The 16229-nt window shown below is 36.7% G+C and overlaps 1 protein-coding gene and 1 long non-coding RNA gene across 2 annotated transcripts in view; one reads left to right on the forward strand and one right to left on the reverse strand.

Moving 5' to 3' along the window:
• LOC109102309 (brain-derived neurotrophic factor) overlaps positions 1–284 on the reverse strand; it is a 17457-nt gene extending 17173 nt beyond the window's left edge. Inside the window, exon 1 of the mRNA XM_019115655.2 lies at positions 19–284. The gene's annotated coding sequence lies outside the window, so the exon portion shown is untranslated. The remainder of the gene's footprint in view (positions 1–18) is intronic.
• LOC109102311 overlaps positions 1–16032 on the forward strand; it is a 25261-nt gene extending 9229 nt beyond the window's left edge. Inside the window, exons 3-5 of the long non-coding RNA XR_006155177.1 lie at positions 1122–1267; positions 1529–1668; positions 15749–16032. This is a non-coding gene — a long non-coding RNA (uncharacterized LOC109102311). The remainder of the gene's footprint in view (positions 1–1121; positions 1268–1528; positions 1669–15748) is intronic.
• The last annotated feature ends 197 nt before the right edge of the window (positions 16033–16229 follow it).

A 16229-nucleotide genomic window follows, 5' to 3' on the forward strand; every position in this document is an offset into this window, starting at 1 on the left:
TTTAAGTACCATACTTACATCTGTGCAATACAGATTTGAGCTTCCTTATGTGTGTACTATAGGAAAAGAAAAAAGCTGAATCCTCGTCAGTCTTGTGGCACGCTGTCAACTTTAAGAAATGACAACGTTATTTTCCCCCGTACGCCTTTATCTTGACATAAAGAATGAAATGGAAGTCACGAAATCCAAGTACGACCGTTGTCTGTTATCAGTAAAATTCCATCAGAGCGCGAACACTCAGACATCTAATTGTTATGCAGTGACGAGGCGCTATGCTTGGATGTGTCCTACAAATGTGCTGGAAAGTAACATGAGTAATAGGTGGTATTTACCCGCATATGAGCCAAGATTCGTTCGAACGGAGAGTTGTAAAAGACATGAAACCCTATTGTATTTATAACTCAGAGCAACAGTAAACAGTGGGCTTAGGCTTAGGCAACAAGGACACGCACAGTAAACGAACTGGAAGGAAAGAAAAGGAGAACAAGTTCTAAAGCTCAGTGGACAGAGTCCTTTCTCACATAAACTTCTTTTCTGGTTAGCACTGACAGACACTGTTTCCTTTAAACTCACAAGTTGCTGTTTTGATTCAACAAGTTCATTCATTCATGCATCAATCCATCCACATGAGGGTGATTTGCTTGTTAGGCAGTAGTGGGATATGATAGCATATACCTGACAATCGATATCATCAGGAAATTAATGTATCAGGCTGCCTCTGTGTGTGTTTGTCTGTTGTCATCTTGGGTTTGCTTTACTTCAAGAAAAAGTTGATTACACACAACTGCATCTCTCACCCCTTCCAGTCTGCTTAAGATATAATGGAACCGGAGAGAGCTTTTCTTCCGATCTGTTTTATTTCGGGAGTTTTTAAATGCACTTTTAATGTATTTTCCATGTCTTTATAGATTGAAGAAGTTATGAGGATATAGATAACTGCTTCTTTAATAAATTAGAAACAAAACCTTTACAATACACTACTTTTCTGGTCACATTACATTGATTATGCAAAATAAGATTGGTGTTTCTATCAAAGGTTTATTTATTTACTTTCTCTCTTATAAACATTTGTCTGTTACTGCCTCACATTCATCCCTGCGTGACTCGTTTTGCTATTGCAGGTCTTGGTGCACTGCAGACTAACACGTACTAGTTCTCCATGATCAGATGAGGATCAACAATGTGCTGTCAGGACACATTAATGAGCATGGATGCAGAATAAATTTTTCAAAGAACAAATGGCTCAAGGTTGAAAACACTGTCGCAGGTGAGTATAGTTTGTGGTATTTAAAACGAAGACCGTCGAGATGAATGGAGGGCTATGTTGCTTAGGGATAAGGCCCTTGAAGTTGATAAACAGAATAAAATGCAGCCTCATTGTATAAAAATGTGGAGGGGTCAGGGCCAGTATTGAGGACACCACACTGATGCTCTTCTGAATGTCTAAACGCAGCATCCAGAACCTCCCTCAGATAACCCGTCATTGCTTCCTCTCCTTTCTCAAAACTGCATCACTTCATCACTCTAGTCTTCCTTTCCTCTCCTCCGTTCTTTCCACGCTCCCACAGTTTTCACAGGCTCCCTGGATGACTCACATGCGGCCCTCTGCACCACCTCTGCCCTCCCCCGTAACTCCTAAAGAGAGATACCCAGAACCTCAAACTACAGGTCAGTCAGACCACCAGCATCTTTTCCTACCTAAGACTACACCCACCTTTCCGGCTCTCGTCCGACGCCTTTCATTTTAGCTGAGTGGTTTATTTAAGAACCTGAACCATTGCTATTTATTTTCCTATTGTATATACACACAATCTTATATTAACATACACACATACACAATCTTAGGTCCTATTGGGATCAGGTTTTATTTCAACACAAGAGCCCCCGCCCTCCCCTCATTATAACAGTAAAATATTTTTAGTTAGACATTTTAGCTGACAAAAGCCAGAACACAAGAGTGGCTGGACTGCTTAGATGCATTAACATGATGACATTTTTTTTTTTTTTTTATATTAGTGTGGCATGTGAGATCTAAGCTCTGCTCTTTATGGCTCATTTAAGGGAATCCCCACATGTGAGAAATGCTGTATATCCTTGTAGAAACCACAAAACTCAGATTTAACAAGAAAATAAAACATTTTTAAAAGAGGCTTTTGGAGAAAAAAGGTCTATCCTATAACTCTATACTGTCACATTATGTAAAATACTTTCTCTTGCTAGTTTTATTTGAATGCAATGTTGTCTTTATGCAGGTCACCTGAGCTCGCTTGTTTGTCATGCCTAATTACATTTGGGCTTCGCTCAGTCTCCAAAATCATTATGAGAACTGAAGTGTATGGCAGCTGAAAGAATTGCACCGTCAGCATTTTTGAGCCCCCTTCTTCACTCCATTTACCGACCAATATTAAGAGTGGATGGGTCTGTGGGGAATGCCATATCATTTCTCTGTTTCAATCTGTGTTCCATAAATATCAGTAATGGGGCTTGCACGTCACAACTTACACAGTACCTGGCAGTAAAAATAACCCTCGGCAGTGGGTGTGGGCACGTGTCGGTGGAAGGATGTATCCTGCCTACTGTAGGACTGAGGGGACATCTATAGTTTCTTCACATAATTTCTCTTATCCTCACTCTCTCACAGCTCCTTTCTGGTGCCATGCTCTACTGTTTCAGCTATGAATTCAACTTGGACACAGACAACCATTAAAATGCGTAACATTCATATTCAGTTCATAAACATTGTTCACATAAACAGGGGAAAAGGACAGATTCAACAAGATGGGTTTATATTCAGACTAGTGGGGGTATATGGAAAACGTGGGTAGAATAATGCCCCCACCCATACACAGACACACACACACACACACACACACACACACACACACACACACACACACACACACACACACACACACACACACACACACACACACACACACATAAATGTTTTAACTTGCCACCCTACCCTACTTTTTTTTTTCAAATAACTTTATTACTGAATATTGTTCACCATCTCACTTTTTTTTATTTTTATGATACTATAATATTCCTATAATATGTAGTATTATAGTATATAATATTTATTAATATTTTGCATTAGTTTTTATTTTTGGGTTTTTCTGTTTTCATGTAATTTTAAAGTTTAAGTAATTTTACTGTTTTTTAATTTTTATTAGTTTTTTAAATATCTATATAGTTTTTATTTTTATTTCAGTATTAATTGTAGTTATTTTAATACAATTTTAGTATCAAGTTAAACTAAATAAAAATGATAAATGTTGCCTTGGCAACTAGCTGAAATAAAGTATGTTTTTATATTTTATTTTATTTCATTTCATTTCATTTTTTATGGCTTTAGATTAAGTTAACTATAATAACCCTGATGTGCAACAAAACTGCACACACTGAACTTATCTAAAGATTTCAGCAGAAGTGGAATGCCTGTGAGTCACAAAGCACTATATCCCAGGTGAATCTGACTTGCTTGAAATAAATCCATTGCTTATAAAATTGAGCAGAAATTGTGAAAGTACTGGGCCTAATATTCTGTTACCCAGTGATCTTAGATCTTGGATTGGATGCTCACTGTGGTATTCTTCATGGGAAAATCCGACCTTAAGATTCCTCATGAATTAAATTAGTAAAGCATCTAGTGGTTTGTGATCAAGAAGTGCCAATGACTGAATCACATGAGGAGGTGGATCTTTATATTATAATTAGTCATCATGCAATGTTAAAACTTATGATGTCAAACTTATGATGACTACAAGACTTGAGTAAAATGTTTGAGGAGTGACTGTGATTGACTTTTTCTCATCAGTCAACAGTCTTTTTTTAGATAAAGTTTGTCATTATGCTTAGTGAACTTTTGAAATTTATGCCTTAGGATTTGGGTATAATTGGGTATCTATTCTATTCTATTCTATTCTATTCTATTCTATTCTATAAAAGTCTATCAGAAGAAAGTGTCAATTCTTTAAGCAGAATTGAAAAGCAGTGTACAAACAAATCAGCAATGTACTACTGTTATTTCTCTCTGTCACCAAGTCTATCTTTTTTAAACAAAATTTGTCAGTATATGAAGAAAAGTGAAGAAAGTGATCATACTTTGAACAGAACTGAAAAGCAGTCACCAATCAAATCAGCATTTAACTATTTACTCTCTAGTGGGCAACAGTTTCCGGCTAGTAGCACACCAACACAATGTTCAACATGACATGGTTAACAGCAAGTTGAGCAAGCTGCTTGATTTAGTAAGAAAACATACATACATACATATACATTTATGAGACCCTGGACCACAAAACCAGTCGTAAGTCACATGGGTACATTTGTAGCAATAGCCAACAATACATTGTATGGGTCAAAATTATTGTTTTTTTTTTTGCCAAAAATCATTAGGATATTAAGTACAGATCATGTTCCATGAAGATATTTTGTAAATTTCCTACCGTAAATATCAAAACTTAATTTTTGATTAGTAATATGCATTGCTACAAACTTCATTTGGGCAGTTTTAAAGGTGATTTTCTCAATATTTAGTTTTTTTTTTTTTTTTTTTTTTTTGCACCTCAGATTCCAGATTTCCAACTAGTTATATCTCGGCCAAATATTGTCCTATCCTAACAAACCATACATAAATGGAAAGCTTTTTTATTCAGACTTCAGGTGATGTATAAATGTCAATTTAAAAAAAAATGTACCCTTATGACATGGTCACATATATGGAGTTTGCAACAGAAATCCCATTTTAAATTTGAGCAGTGAACTTGTGATACATGGTAGGGTGTAGAGCGCTTTACCTTTGCAATGTGCTTCCTAAATAGATACACTCACTCTGTGGCCATTATAACAGCCTTTTAAATTGCTGACAAGCTCTGATCTAGCATTCATATAATATCACAGATGCACATAAAGACAATCTTCCATTAATGTAAGTGCACATCAATTAGATAGACACACACCCACGTTTAAATTGTGAGAGGTCTAGGCATGATCATATTTATACTGAGAGAGATGTCTGAATGCACATGCAAATATGCACATACACAAGCACACAAGTACAAACACATTTATTTGCGTACCGTACATGATAACAGTTAATGTAGGCTACTAGGTTATGGAAGTTGATGCCTGACTTAATATCATAATAAAAAGTTATTTATTTGCACAAAATTGTCATTTATTTATTAAACGTGATGCCAAACAAGCAAGAATAATAACAATGTCAATTTTATACATTGATATAATTAATTAATTAACTAAAAATACATTATTTCACACACTTGCATATCACAATGCAAAATGTTGTCTAATAAAATCAATAGATTTTCATTTTACCATTGTTTAAGTACATTTATGATTTCATCAGCCTTGGTTTTATAACAGTGTTGATAACTTTTTTTATTTTTTATATCACATTTTGAAATTAAACTGTGGTTGTAGAGATATGTATATGTATAAATGATATAAATATTTGATTCAATAATTTAAGGCAAACAATTTTATGACTATGAGCTATGTTCCCGCACCCATAGGTCCTGAGGAGCAGTTTATTTGACTAGTCTTATTTGCATGCTTTTCAATAGCTGAGGTTTGTAAGGGCCTACAACAGTGAGGTTTTGTCTATTTGCATCATGGAGTACATGAAGATCTAATACTGAGCTGTTCATACAGCAATACGCAACACTGTTTATAGTTCCAGTGGTAAAACCCTTTGCTAAATGGACAAATATAGGACAAACAAAAAATTAGACAATTAATTTGTTGACATCATTAGGTACCAAGACATCAAAGAATGCTGTTCTTTTTATAAGGTCTCAGACATGAAAGCTGCGAGTCTCAAGAGCATATGCGCTTGCACTGTTTATGTTTTTATTCATCTGGTGAGTCAGTGGCCATTTTCGCTGGCCATTTTAGTTAGCATTTGGTCTCTCGTGGTACTATTGGCAGTTGTAAAAAGTTTCTTAATAGAGTTCATTTTTCTAATTAAGACATGAAAAATTAACATGTGTGAAAGAGACAATAAAATAAATGACTACTCATTTGCTGTATAGATAACCTCACCTATATAATTTGTGACCTTTTTATATTTTAAATATTTTATGTGCTTTTGCATGCTCTAAGCCCCATTCAATGTAATCACACAGAAAAGAGTAACCAGTAAATTACAATTCATATTTGTTTTCTGTGGAAGACAGAAAGATGTGCAGGTTTGAAACAACACGAAGGTGAGAAAATAACGTTAAAAACCTTCATTTGAGTGAACAGTCCCTTTAAAACTAAATCGTGCTTACATGCACATGCTTACTCATCACATACATTAACCACTAAACTATTGTTTTTGTTGAAGTGGAGTCACAACAACACATCATTTGCAATGTATTATAATGCAAATTTTCTGACAGTTTTGTTGCATCATCATTTGCAACTTACTATTAGGAGTGGATATCTTGGTAAAGGCATATTAGCTCCTTAACTAGGTTTGTTATTTCAGCTTCGTCTTAAGGAACAGGTGCAAACTGCAATTCAGTTTTGACACCAAGCAAACATGTGTGCACTTGGCGTGAAGCCACTTGTTTCTGTTACACTGTATAGCAATTTCCAACATGTCCATCCCCTCACGTTTGGCATGCATACAATCAAACACGCAGACACAAATAACACATCCCCATAACACTATAATAATAGACAGCTCGCTCAATGGTCTAAAGTAAAGCCATTAAAGTGAATAAAGGCTGTAGTTGCTGAAAGGCTGGGAATTGTTAAAGACAATAATAAAAGAGTGGGATTTCTTCCCTGTTGATCTGTTAGGGATATCCTACTCCAAATGCTTCTCTCTATACATCAAAGGGACGGCACAAATAAAAGCATGCTTGTCGAGGGTGAACAAACTGCCTCCTTTGTGCCGCCTCCCAGCCAAACTCAAGCTACACAAAGCAGTTGGATGTAATAAACTGCAAAAGGAAGCCCGGCACTATTTAGATGACATGCTCTGCTCTGGTGCTTGGCTGCGTACCTTTGTCTGCCTCTAGCTGGGACCGACATATAATATTACTGCATCAAAATCCTCTTAGACTCCAGGGTCCGATTACAGCCCCCCTGTACCTCTCTCCGGTTCTTTTCTTCCTTTAAACTAAGCAAAGTTGATATCTGTCTGATAAAACAGACTGTTAACACTTTAGCTTTAAGCCTGGGGCTGTATAGTAGGGAGTGGTCTGACAGATTGATTATGTTTTCAAATACAGTGAACATGATTTATGTCAGTCATATGAAATGGAGTAGAATAATGTGCATTTAACCCATGTATATAAAGTATGCTGTGACATGATGAATGAAAAGATAAGGCAGATACAGTATTTACATTCATCGGTTTGGATGTAGAAAAGTTGTTTTGCACTGAAGTCATGTGGAACGATACTGATTTCACAATACTTCAGAAGCATTTTATGGTCAAAACAACAAAAATTAGTAAAAGCAAAACCTCACATTTTATTCAAAATGCTCTGTAAAATCAAGCTTGAAATAGAACAGTTTACCCAAAAATCATTTAATTATGCTTATGTTGGTCCAGAGCTGTATGGTTTTTTTTCATCAGTGGAACACAAAAGAAAAAGATACTGTGACACATCGACACATTGCATAAAAGCATCTGCCAAATGTATAAATCTAAAGTAAAATCGTCATAGTAAATTGTCATTGTATGGATGAAATGCTTGTATTTAAATTTTGAGTAATTAAATGTGATGACTTAATAATGTTTCATTTATTAACATGAATTAACAATTAACTTTGCCAGCATTTATTAATGTTGGTTAATGTTAATCTCAACATTTACTAATACATTTTAAGATAAAACTTGACATTAATCAATGCACTGTGAACTAACATGAACATGAGCATTAACAAAGGTTAATAATAAATACTGTAAAAATATATTATTCATTGTTAACTCATGTTAGTTAATGCATTATTAACAAATGAAACCTTTTTGTAAATATATTCATTAGTATTATATTATTTGTGTTCCACGGGAGAACGTCTATCACACAGGTTTGGATTGACATGCAGGTGATTAAACAATGACAGAGTATATAGTATTTAAATGTATATATATATATATATATATATATATATATATATATATATATATATATATATATATATATATATATATATATATATATATTTTTTTTTTTTTTTTTTTTTTTTTGATGAATTTACAACATTAACGTACCATCACACTATCGAAGGCTTCATGTATGGCAGGTCTAATCAGCTAGAAGAGCTGCGCAAGTCTCTCATTAGCTCTTCATCTTGCTCCCTGTGGGTAAAAAAGCAACCTTTCAATGAAAATGTTCAAAGAGAGGCTTGATTCGGAAGGGCATCGAGGGGAAGAACTGCAGGGCTTGGGTCCCTACACGGTAACGGTGCTCTCTGGCCACATACACCTCGCAAGGATACCTGGGCGCACGCTGGATTTCGCCGTGTTTGTGAGGAGAGAATAAAACTGCCTTAAAGTGATGTTATGACTCATCCCCAGGGTCATTTGCTCTTGCTGCAAATGAGAGTGGGTGTCTCACTAAGTTGCAGATATAAACTGGATATTGTTTTCATTATTCTACAGCTATATTTGGTAAAGGAGGAGAGAGCAAGTGAAAGAAAAGCAGCAGAGAGTGACAAAAGAAAACCTATAAGAACATTTGCATCAAGATGCTCCCTCTCACGTTCCTCCTTCCCTCCTCGCCAGATAATGTTTATCGTCAAACCTTCACAAATGTCAACTGGTCGTGACGGGATGGACATTTGCCCTTGGATTCTGACGGCAGGGGTTACCTAATCAACACCAGTCCTTTGTGACTCAGTCAACTGGATTTCACGAAAAAAAGAGCTGAAAATGAATGACCCCTATAGGTGAGAACAGCACAACAAAGCATCAAGTCCACAGAGAGGACGTCTGCGCTAATAATCAAATCCAGTGTCCACATTACGTGCCATTTTTCATTTCACTGTCAAACTTCAGGACATTTCCACCCTCAGGATAAGGCTGTAGTCATGGTTTGATGTGGACGCCATGGCAACACAATAGGCGGCCTTTAGGTGTCCTCAAAATAAGAGCAAGGTCGTCAGGGACTGACTCATCAACGCCAATGCTCCATGCATTCACCCTATTTATTGACCGACGGAAGGGTTAAGTAGGGGATGAAGTTCGGCAACAATGTTGTTTGGAGGGAAATTGAGTACATGGGAGTGAGGCAGAAAGAAATGATATAAATAAGCATCAAGAAGATGTTTCATCACTTCACATTTCTGCCTGTGGTTTACTACAAACCATTATCCTCTGAAACAACCTTAGAAGCACCCACACCACATGTAACCATAACTACACACGCCGCCTTTGCCCTTCAGATGATCCATACTCTGAATACAATCACCTGCTGTCATGCGATGGGATATTGTGGTGTTCCTGTAGTTTGGTTTGAATATATTTAAATGGAAGCTGCATTGTTTTCACTCGGCGCTTGGCCTCTCGTTGCCCTCTGACGTAATGACACACCTTTTGTTTGCAAGGTTTGGACTCAAACGATGCGCCGAGCATTCAGAACAAGAACAATCTGGTTATTCTCCGTCTGTAATTAGCGCTCACCTAACTGCATCAGGTTGGACCATCTTTATTTGGTTGACTTTTCACTTCATCTGTTTGGTGGTGTTTCTCTGGGAACACCAATGTAAGTAATATTGCATCAGAATGCTAATTCCCATTAGGCTTACCTTAATGCTGTGGTGTGCTGCTAGGTAGTGTCGGACCGGTGGTCCCATTTGACTAGGTCCGATTTCTGAAAACGCGCCAGATCCGCGGATTCTCTCCCTGCTCCAGGAATTTTGATATTCGTCTGAGTGGCGGAGCTTGCAGGGAGCATTAGGGAGCGGGTCGATCTCCCACGTACCCTGCTTTACATTTCAAATCTTAGCTTATCCAAGGATTTCCATACCATCTATTTGAATATTTTCCACTCTGAAAGCTGGGAATTAGTGTGCGGAAACACTCCTGTTTCATAATCCTTCATATGACAGACGCAAACTTCGTGATAATAGATGCCCCTCATCCCTACGAGAAAGAAAAATTAGATATGAGATATTAATGTCTCAACTGTTTCTCCAATAGAGCAATGAGAAGAAATAAAGCATAAACAGAGACTGGAGCTTCAACAAAGTGCTCAGATTTAGCAAGATTTATGCAAGATGTCAAATCAAATATTTCTTATCAAATGTTTCAATGAACAAACTATGTGGGCTGTTATGCACAATTTTGTAAAAATGAATTATTCATTTTTTCCAAATATTTACTCTATTTGAATGCCAACAACTGCCTCCTTTGTTTTTATTTCTTCTGAGGGATTTTAGGAGAAACGTTTCATAATTAAAACATAACTAAGAGCTCCATTAAATCTACTGAGTTATTAAAGAACAACTCTTGAGCAGTGAAATACTCATTCATATAAATGCCACATATATTCAGATATACACTGTATGCATGTGAACAGAGATTATTATGGTTACAAAAGGAAATAAAATTATTAAGATTATTAATCTGCACTAACGGCATACTTCGTTGGCATCCAGCTTTAGTCATAGATTGTCTTTATATAGAAAGTCATTGTCCTTTTTGCAACAATTTCATAATTACTCACCCCGTTTCTAAAAGATAATGCATCATGGGAATTGTTACAGGCACACCTGCTCGTGGTTTGCATAATAATCAATCCCTCCCTGCAGGAGCTACACGCAGACAAAGGCCAACATTTATTTTGACGACCTTTAACCTAATGCATTTTCTGTGCACTTAGTTTTAGAGCAGTACTGCCACTTTAAAATGATTAAATAATAGTGATTGAACAGGATATAAATATGTTTCATTTAATTTCTTTCAACTGAATACTCACTGTAAATATTATGTGTGTGGCATGCTTAATGTGCTCTTTTAGCACCTATTATATACATCAGTTATTTCTGGTAATCACATATGGAGCTTACATTGTTATTATTCTAATCAAAGCTATTTTTTTTTTTAATCATAACTCGATATCTTTATCAAATCATTCATATGTCTCAAGTACGCCTCTGTGGTGCATCTTTCCTCAATTTTTTATTCTCGGTTTCTGTTCTTACTTGTTCTCTAAAGACTTGTGGCTATAGGGGCATTTTCTGCAACTCCTGTTGAGGCCATCATTGAGTCAGCGTCTATTTCTGGTCTAGTCTCAGGTGTTCCTGCTAATCAAATCACACTTATTCATTATCTTCATCCTTTCAGGCATTCGACTATTATCATCCTGCTATTTCTTTTCTTCCACCCTGTTGCTCTCACCCTCAGCTTTTATATTCAACCTATTTGTCTTTTTAATTCTAAAACACTGTGTGTTCCTCTTGAGGCAATCCTGCCCCTGCACCGCTGTATCTTCTGATGAGGCCTTTTAAATGATTGCATTTTCTCTTAAAAAGACAAACGTCAAAGAAGATTGGAATTTTAGGATTAGATTAAAAGATAATGTACGACAAGGGATAAAATATAAGGAGGATAACAGACGCAAATATCACGAGCCACGCTAAACCATTTCGCAAACTACTATTAATCTTGCATCAAATGTGTTTTTCATCTGCTAGTAAGCCACAGGTTTAGTCAATATGATGTGTTATGACACTGCACACCCACACATAAATCCGTGCGATATAACTCCAGGTCAGATGTAGTGATATGCACGACCACAGGATTGTTCAGGAAGTTATCAAGGCTGCATCATCTCTAAAGTGTTAGCTGGCAAACTCTACTTTCTCTCTTTTACATGTTAGGAGTACAGTGGTGCTTAAGTCTGTAATTAGCCGGGTACCAAAGCATGGCATCTGTGATGTGAGCTGGCTGGCGGGGGAGAGAGGCTACGTTGCTTCGTAGGAGGTACTGCGTGTGTTTGTTTACACTGCGGTGGGGGCGTGTTAGCCTGTGTTACGCCACTCACCTGTCACAAAAACAGCGAGGAGCAATCTGGTTTTAAATTCTGGAGAACGCCCACCCAAAACTCTATCCTTTTTCCTTGCCGACACTTTGTCACTGTCGTGGCTACACCACACTCAGAAGTCCAACTTAACGCATGGCTATATTCAAATTATGCTTTAAAAAAAAAAATCAGAAAAGAGGAATTTGAAACCTCTGGAATTGAAGTGGTGGTCATAAACTTGAGTTCCCACTCACTACTTCCCCTAACTTTATCAGAGAGCTCTATGAAAGGATTTCTTTATCAACTCTACAAAAGCAATAATGTTTCTTTTCAATCCTATCAAAGTCAAACTTTAGGGCTTTTTTTGACGCACTTTACACGTGCATCTTTTTTTTTTTTTTACGTTTATATCACAAAACAATGCATGTGAAGTCTCTTGGGGGCCTCTGATAAGACAATGACTTCAACGTGATCCCGTTCTACCTGCAGTTGCTAAGCAACATCCACCTCCAACCTCTCACTCAGTCTCATTGGACAATCTTGGAAACACAGCTGTCAGCTCATTGGCTCAGAGGAAGTTAACTAACTTTAGTCACAGCCTTCTCCTTTCAGAAAAAGAGGGGAAAAAAGCTCAGGGTACAATTTTTGTGAATGAGAGAGAGGGAGGAACAGAAGCAGGCTGAAATACTGAGGGAGTGTCAGTGCTCATGTTTTCTTGATAACTGAATCAGTCAGTTGTGTCAGTTAAAGTCAATTATGAGACTGATATCAAAGTTAACGAAAAGATGATTCCGGTATTATAGCTGAAGTCGTGTTTCACCCTGGAGAGATACTAAAGAGACGCTCAAGAGACACTAAAAGAGGGAGGCGGGTATCCGATTGCGTGTTCAACATCAGTCTTTTGTGATGTTTGGCTGTGGGAGTATGAAAGCAGCAACCAAGTGGGGTATTACTAAGTATCTCATTACAATTTAGTCTGCATTTCAAAAATCTCAACAATAGTCCCACCAGTGATCAATACTAGCTGGTTAACAGTTGTGGTTACCAAATCACTGTTGCTTTACAAGGAAAAAGAACAGCTCTCTCTCTCTCTTGCTCTCTCTCTCTCTCTTTATACACATGCATACACACATAAATATAATATACATATATACTAAAGATAATATAAGCTACATTGTTTTCATTTATGTTGCAGGAATATATAGGCTAAAGCACATTTCCTATGTCTACTGGATGTAAAAATGAACTACAGGGTATATCAAAATATATTTATATATATAAAAAATATTAATACTGCCGGTGAGGTATTTATTTTTTTCGAGGAAGATATGTAATTCATATCAACCGAATCAATAAACGCAATAACTGCAGTTTTACTGATATGCTCATGTAGCCTACATACCTAATCTTGATGATTATGACGCGTAATAAAACACTTCAAAATACTATTACGCAGCGCAATACAGAGACTATGGTCATAATGAACTTTTATTCATGAATGAAAAAACTATTCCAGCTACCATCTACTCACCTATCTGAAGATGAATTCCATCCTCCAAATGTATATGAGGCTCTGTCGATCAGTCTGACTGGTTTTGATATCCTTCATTAATTTGTATTTTACCGACATTTTCATTAATTTAAAGGTTTCGCTGTACTCGCTGTCTTAAGCTGGTTTGACTACCACTAATGTGATGCTGAAAGGCGATTGGCTTGAATTATTCACTTTGGTAATAACTGGTTAAGGAGGCAAATTTAGCCGCCAAATTTTTAAAGCCGCCACGTCGCATTTTGGATAGAAACAATCGACGATGAGTCATTTGAATATTCAATCTGATTGGTCAGTTTGGTAACGAGAGGGGCCAATCTCCTGTTATCTTTAAAACCGCGAATCAATAAGAATTATCCATAATGTATAATAATACAATAATTCAGTATCTAATATGTAATTATTTATTGGAGAAGTTTACACACTGTAGTCCCAGTGTTAACATGAGATGAGTAAAACAAAGAGACTTTAAAGTTACATTGAAATGACATCACACTTTTACTCCAACTATAGGTACATCTTTTAATTAAAACAATATTTTATAATAGCAATGGTATCATGTTATTTTACTGGAATACTGGTCAGTCCGCAACTTCAGATCACAGAACTGCTGAACATAATGGATATGTGATAATTGTGCTAAACTTAGGGTACATATTAATAGATTAATGCATATTAAAGTATATTTCTAAACTCAGTCTGTCAGATATGGGATATTTCAATATTCAGTATGATTTTTCCCCCCTCAGGACCTTTGAGAAAAAATTTAATAGCAATAAAGGTAATCATTTTTATTTATCAAACTTTTTAAAGAGAATTCGTTACAGAACGTAGTGGTACACATTCTACAGGTGAGTTCTGGATGTTCCAAATCCTGTTGGTAATGCCACTGTCTGTAGTCTGACTTGGGCTTGTGGTTCAGCAGAGTTGCAGGGTGGTCTCCTCACATTTCAGGCTTGGCTTATTCGCCGTTGATAAAGAGCAGAAAACAGTAAAGATTTGGCTTAATCTAAACAAGTTTCATTTTACCATTGATAGACTGCGAGAAAGAGAGAGAATGGGAGGAGGAGGAGCAGATCATGTGGTTTTGGCTGTGTGCTTGACATTGCTTCACAGCTGTCAGGTGGTCCACTCATTACACCACTAGACTATTTTAACAAACAATGCATTATGTGAAGAATTTCTAAATTGGATTATGTCACATCCAAAATGCATGAGAACAGTCCAGAGAGCAGTAATTCGCAACTGTACTAACTTTCCAGGTGTTGAGAAGGGTGATGCCTGGACCGTCAGCTTCAATCCAGATGACTTTCTCATGTGTTTGGGTGCTGTTGGTGTCGCTTCATTATTGCTCTGTTATTCTAGAAGACTTAAGTTTCATTCCCCTTTGCAGAACAGCCAAGCGCAGATACAAAGTATGAGACAATTTAGCAAATACAATAAGCATGAAATATCTAAGGTATGCTTAAGGGAAAGATGCTCTATTTTTTTTTCTCTCACCATGTCAGACTAATCATAATTGAAATGGTCTAAAACATACATCGCAGAAATGATGAATCAATGTGACACTATAGCACAGATAAACTGGAGAGAAAAGTGTACAGTGAGCAAAGAGACTAATATTGTGTAATTATTTCTCTTGAATCTGTACATTCAAAATGAGCCTGTACTGTAGAACACAGTTTTCAAAGCAGTTATTAAGTCAAATTTTAAGGTCTACTTTAGTCAAAACAAACAATATAATAAGATATTTGATCACATTGATGTAATATTTTTTTTTGTAGCCCAATGGAGGGCCAAACAGGCAGAACTTTATGGACGTGCTGCTCTGGATGCCATGAGCCCAGTACATCTGCCTGTAGGCGTGTTACATAATTATTTGTTAATAATAGCCTCATTAACAGAATTGATTACTGTTAATTCCTTAGGCATGATGTTAGAACCAGCACAGCTATTCGCAGCGCAAGCGATTGTCTTGCAAACCAAAAAAAATACCATTCAAAAACAGACGGCAGACAGTTGTGGTTTCATCACTCTTACACGAAGGACTGACTCAGACAAACCAAAGCATTTGCACTGAATCCTGTTCTGGTTGATGTAGATTACAAGCACTTATATGGAAGTTCATTGTATTGTTGGATATGTTAAAGAGTTTGAACATTAAACGGGCCACACTCCTGACGGGAGGCTCAATTTTCTTTTGGTTCAGACAGATGGCATGCAGGAAATGGACTGAGATGAAGCTCAAACCGCCAGTCTCCAGACTCCCTTTTTCCTCTGTGGGCTGAACCCATAAGCTCTGAACACACTACAGAGACTACAAATCAGCAAGAAACAAGATGACTGAACTGCATTGCAAGACGAGGTGAAGATGCATGAAAAATCTGCAGAGAATGTGGTTTATTACACTGAACTAATAGGTTTTGCTCTATGGCTGCAATTAAAAAAGTTATGAAGCAAAATGTCAGTAATATTAGTTGTAAATGCCCTGGAAAGATCAAATAAAGTACCTTTAAAACACTTACAGTTCTGATGTTTTTTTTTACAAGGTCTACAGCTACAAAAGTTTCAATGCAATTCTCTGTATGGAGCTATATTGTAATCAGGAGGCCAAACATTTGACTAGTTTTTTGGGAATCTTGAAACATTCTGCATTATTTGCGAACAGTCCAAGTTTGTGAATGTAAGAA

The sequence above is a fragment of the Cyprinus carpio genome, chromosome B7 (genome assembly GCF_018340385.1).
Source record: "Cyprinus carpio isolate SPL01 chromosome B7, ASM1834038v1, whole genome shotgun sequence".
Classification (NCBI taxonomy): Eukaryota; Metazoa; Chordata; class Actinopteri; order Cypriniformes; family Cyprinidae; genus Cyprinus; species Cyprinus carpio.